Consider the following 5,783-nt stretch of genomic DNA (forward strand, 5'->3'; position numbering starts at 1 on the left):
CTATTGCCCTGAGTTACTCTTCAAACCTTGAATCGAAACTATTCCCTGAAGTCCTTTAAACTAAGAAACAGTTTAGCTCAAAAAGTAAAGACTGTCACCTTTGAGATTTGTGCTCTTTTAAAAAATTACTTATTTAAGACCAAATGAACAACAGCTATTAAAGCACAGATAAGAAAGTTGTGGGTGCAGGGAGATGAAGTCAGTGAGAGTGAAACAATTAGAACACAAATAATGAGAATGTTGACACGAAGAAGAATGTAGCCAATGTCACTTATCATTATGTCTAGAAACTGTTGAATGGGAGCAGGTTTTGCTGTGTACATTTTCACCAAAAATAAATTGAGAAAAAAAAAACTAGAAAGGCAGACACTCCCATATAGCTTTTTAGTTTGTTGCAAAAGAGGGTATCACTTAGAATGCATTCAGTTGCTTAAACGCATTTTTCTCATGCAAAAAGGACTCTGGAGGTACGTAGATCAGGGTTGATACACCTGTGCAAGAATGTCATTAAGGATTCTGTTTCCTGTCTTCTGGACTGCCATTTGCAGTGTGTAGTTTGTAACATCAGGATCAAAAGATGGCTCCTGCAAGTCCAGGCAGTGTCTGTAAGTTCTCAACAGAAACAAATGAGAAAGACAAAGTGAGAAAGACAAAATCTTCTTCCCAAGTCCTACCCAGAAATTATACTTACATCTTACTGGCCAGATTCATATCACATGGCCAAATTCTAGCTACAAGAGAAACTGGAAGCTTGAATATTTTGCTTTCCAAAGTTTGTATTAGAAAAAGGCAATAAAAAAGAATATTTAAAAAAGAGTGTTAATTGAGCCAATATATAGTACCTTCTGCAGAGGTTTTAAAAAGGCAGAAACAAGGATCTCATTGCTATAAAACTAGAGCTGGAGCTTCCAAGGTCATATGTCTCTGGTAAATTAATTTATCTAAATGACTTTGAACACCTATCTAAGAAGAGTTGTAACCAAACCATTGCTTTATTGCTTCCATTAGAACCTCGTTTTGTCTTTATTCTGATAAATAACCAAGAATTTCATACATGATAGTCCTTCCTTTGATTTTCTATTAGACTAATATCTTTCTCATTTGAAATGGCACCAGTCTAAGAAGCAGAAAAATCACTTCAAGAGCCAAAAAACCTTTTAGCTCCGTCATCTCTTTTGGGTTATGAAATGACTGACTCTGTTGCTGTCTTTCAAAGATATGTTCCATCAGTAGACTATGTGTCATGGATTGAATTGTGTCCCAAAAAATATGTGTATACTTGGATAGGCCATGATTCCCAGTATTGTGTGGTTGTCCTCCATTTTGCGATCTGATTATCCTCCATTTTGTGATGTGTTGTAAATCCTAGCTTCTATGCTTGTTGTTGTGGTCCCATTTGGAAGTAAGCTGTTTGTTATGCTAATGAGGCAGGATTAGCGCGGGATGTTTCTTCAGTCACCGTCCTTCACTGCCCTACAAGAGATAAAAGCAGAGAGAAGAGAGCAGAGAGGAGGGACCTCACTATCTCTAAGAAAGAAGAGCTGGGAGCACAGCATGTCCTTTGGATCCAGGATTCCTGTGCTGAGAACCTCCTAGACCCAGGGGAAAATGGATGCCAAGACACATGGAGATCTCCAAGGAACACTGGGCCCACAGATGTTGAAAGGACACAAGGACCTTCTTCCAGAGCCAACATAGAGACAAAACATTCCCCTAGAGCCAACACCCCAAATTTCAACTTTTAGCTTCCTGAACTGTGAGAGAATATATTTCTGTTTGTTAAAGAAGCCATCCACTTTTAGTATTTCTGTTATAGCAGCACTAGATAACTAAGACACTGTGATTATTAAATATTCATGAGCACACTTAATAAGGGAAATTTCAATTCATAAATCCTGGCTTATTATTCTCTCAGCTTAGAATGCTCCTACCTTCTTTTTCAACTGAAAAAAAAGGAATCCTTCAAATCCCAGCTCAAATGCTTCTTTGAAACTACCCCCTCCCCACCTGATTAAAAGGTCTTTTCTCAGTACTCTGATAATACTTTGCATTATCTATCATACTGCATTTTATTAAAATTTGTAGGATGCAGCTAAAGTAATGCCTAGAGGGAAATTTATAGCATTAAATCCTTATATTGGAAAGAAATATGATCTCAAATAAATAGCCTAAGCTTCTATCTTAAGACACTACAAAGAGAATGAATTTAATATAAAATAAGCATAAGAATAGAAGTAATAAAGAATAGAAATCAATTAAATAGAAACTGGGCAAACAATAGAGAAAACTAATGATAGCAAAGGCTGATTCTTTGAAACAATCATTAAAATTGATAAATCTGTAATAAAAATGATCAAGAAAAGACAGAAAAAACACAAATTACAGTATCATGAATGAAATAGAGGGTAATACTACAGCTCCTAAAGATATTAAAGGAAAATAAGGTAATGTTATCAACAAATCTGTGCCAAAATATTCAACAATGTACATGAAATGAACAGATTCCTTGAAAGACACAAGCTACCCAATTGTATTCAAGAAGAAATACATAGATTGAATAGCCTATATCTATTAAAGAAATTGAATTCATAATTTATAACCCTCCAACAAAGAAATCTCTAGGCCCAAATGGATTCACTGGTGAATTTTAGCAAATATTTAAGGAAGAAATAATATCAATTCTACACAAACTCTTCTAGAAAATAAATAGGAATGAACAGTTTTCAACTCATCCTACATTACTTTGATAAATCAAACCAAGGCAAAGATATGACAAGAAAAGAAAACTACAGGCCAATATTCCTCATGAATATAAATTCAAAAATCCTTAATAAAATATTAATATGTTCAAGGATCATCAAGACCACTCTCAGATTCAATCATTCACTAGAAGGACTCACAGAGCTCAGAAAACACCATTATTTTCGCAGTTACAATTTATTACAGTGGATGGATATAGACTAAAATCAGCAAAGAGAAGAGGCATATAGGGCAGAATCCAGGAGACCCCAGGTGCAAGCTTCCAGTTGTCCTCTCCCAGTGGCATCATGCAGACAGTGTTTACTTCTCTCACTACAATGTGTGGCAACATGTACAGAATATTGCCAACCAGGGAAGCTCACCCAAGCCTTGGTGTCCAGGGTTTTTCTTGGGAGTTGATCACGTAGGTGTGGCTGACCATCCTCATGGTTGACCTTAGTCTCCAGCCCTTCCAGTGGTTAATCTGATACCTCGTGGCCCAAGGTCCCCACCATAAATCACATTGTTAGCATAGACTATCTAGAGTGACCCAAGACCCGCAGGTAAGCAAAAGCACTCTTATCAGATAAGGCAGGATATTCTAAGGTCTTAGAAGTTACCTCTGAGAAGCAAGTCAAGGGCCAAACCTTTCTTTGGAATGTGCGGGTGTGACATTTCTTTACTGCTGAGTTAATTCTTTACTGCACAGTTGGCAAATCAAATCCACCTCTTTCTCTCTCTCTCTCTATTTTATATATATACATATATGTATATATATGTGTGTATATATATATATATATATATATATACACACTAAAAACCAAACCAAATTTCTTGCCACTGAGTCAATTCCAACTCATAGTGACCCTATAGGGCAGAGTAGAACTGCCCCATAGGGTTTCCAAGGAGCAGCTGGGGGATTCTAACTGCCAACCTTTTTGTTAGCAGCCACAGCACTTAATCACCGGGCCACCAGGGCTCCATATATATATATGTGTATATATATAAATCATGACCACCAGGGGTCCATATATATAATATATATGTGTGTGTGTGTGTGTGTGTATAAATCATGACCAAGTGAATTTTATCCCAAGAATGAAAGATTGGCTTAATGTTTGAAAATCAGTCATTGTAACAAACTCACCATATTAACAGACTAAAGAAGGAAAATTATATGATAATCTTAATGGGTGCAGGAAAAAAGCTTTTTTAAAAATCCAATAGCCATTCTAGATTTAAAAAAAAAAAAAAAAACCTCTCTGTAAACTAGAAATAGAAGGAAGCTTTCTTAACCTGATAAAGAGTTTCTATGACAAATCTATAGTTAACAACATAGTTAATGGTAAAAGACTGAATGTTTTCCCCTCAAATGAGAAACAAAGGAAGGATACTTCCTCTTACCACTTCTGTTGAACTTTGTACTAGAGATCCTATCCAGTGGAATAAACCAAGTAAAAGAAATTAAAGACATCCAGAATGGACAGAAAGAAGAAAAACTATCTTTATTTGCAGACAACATTATTGTCTATATAAAAAATCCTGAGGAATCTACCGGATTGCTGAATATAAGGTCAAATGTATTTCTATATACTAGCAACAATGTAATTGTAAAAATGATATCATTTACAACAACATCAATAAAGATGAAATATTTAGAAATAAGTTTAATAAAATATATGCAAGACCTGTATGTTGAAAACTACAAAATATTACTGAGATAAAGAGGACCTAAGTAAATGGAGAGATACACCATATTCATGGACTGGAAGATTCAATATTGTTAAAATGGCAAGAGCATAAGCCCTTTGACACAAGTAAATTTCCAGTATCTATTGTATTATATCTGCTACATCCCATTAGCAAAAAGCCGCATGGCCAAGTCCAACATCAATGAAATGAGGATGTACACGTCTTCTGTGGAAGTGAAGGTGAGGAGTATACTTGTGAACAATAATTCAATTCACCACAATGTTCACTGAACATTAGTGATGTTATTATTCGTAGGACTTAATACGATGTCTGGGAAATAGTTGATGAATAGTGACTAAATAAATGTCTTCTTAGAAAAGTATACCAACACCTCTACAACAAAAAGACTACTAATCCAATTAAAAAATGAGCAAAGGAAATTAACAGACATTTCACCAAAGAAGACATTCAAGCTGCCAACAATCACATGAGGAAATGCTCCCAATCACTAGCCATTAGAAAAATGCAAACCAAAACCACAATAAGATATCATCTCACCCCGGCATTACTGGTATGAACTAAAAAAACTGGAAATAACAAATGTTGGAGAGGCTGCAGGGAGATCAGAACTCTTACGCACTGCAAAATGCTACAACCATTTTGGAAAACGATACTGCACTTCCTTAGAAAGCTAGAAATAGAAATACCATATGATCCAGCAATCTCACTCCTAGGAATATATCCTAGAGAAATAAGAGTCACCACACGAATAGACAAATGCACACCCATGTTCACTGCAGCATTGTTCACAATAGCAAAAAAAGATGGAAACAACCTAGATGCCCATCAACAGATGAATGGATAAACAAACTATGGTACATACACACAATGGAGTATTACACAACAATAAAGAACAGTGATGAATCTGCGAAGCATCTCATAACATGGATGAATCCGGAGGACATTATGGTGAGTGAAATAAGTCAATCACAAAAGGACAAATATTGTATGAGACCAGTACTGTAAAAATTCATGAAAAGGTTTACACACAAAAAGAAACAGTCTTTGATGGTTACGAGGGAGGTGAGGGGTCGGGGGGAACACTAAACAGACAATAGATAAGTGGTAACTTTGGTGAAGGGTAAGACAGTACACAATACTGGGAAAGCCAGCACAACTTGTACAAGGCAAGGTCATGGAAGCTCTATAGACACATCCAAGTTCCCTGAGGGACCAAATTGTTGAGCAAAGGACTGTGGGGACCATGGTCTCAGGGAACATCTAGCTCAATTGGCATAACATAGTTTATAAAGAAAATGTTCTACATTCTACCTTGGTAAGTAGCATCTGGG

The sequence above is a fragment of the Trichechus manatus genome, unplaced genomic scaffold (genome assembly GCF_000243295.1).
Source record: "Trichechus manatus latirostris isolate Lorelei unplaced genomic scaffold, TriManLat1.0 scaffold00101, whole genome shotgun sequence".
Taxonomy (NCBI): Eukaryota; Metazoa; Chordata; class Mammalia; order Sirenia; family Trichechidae; genus Trichechus; species Trichechus manatus.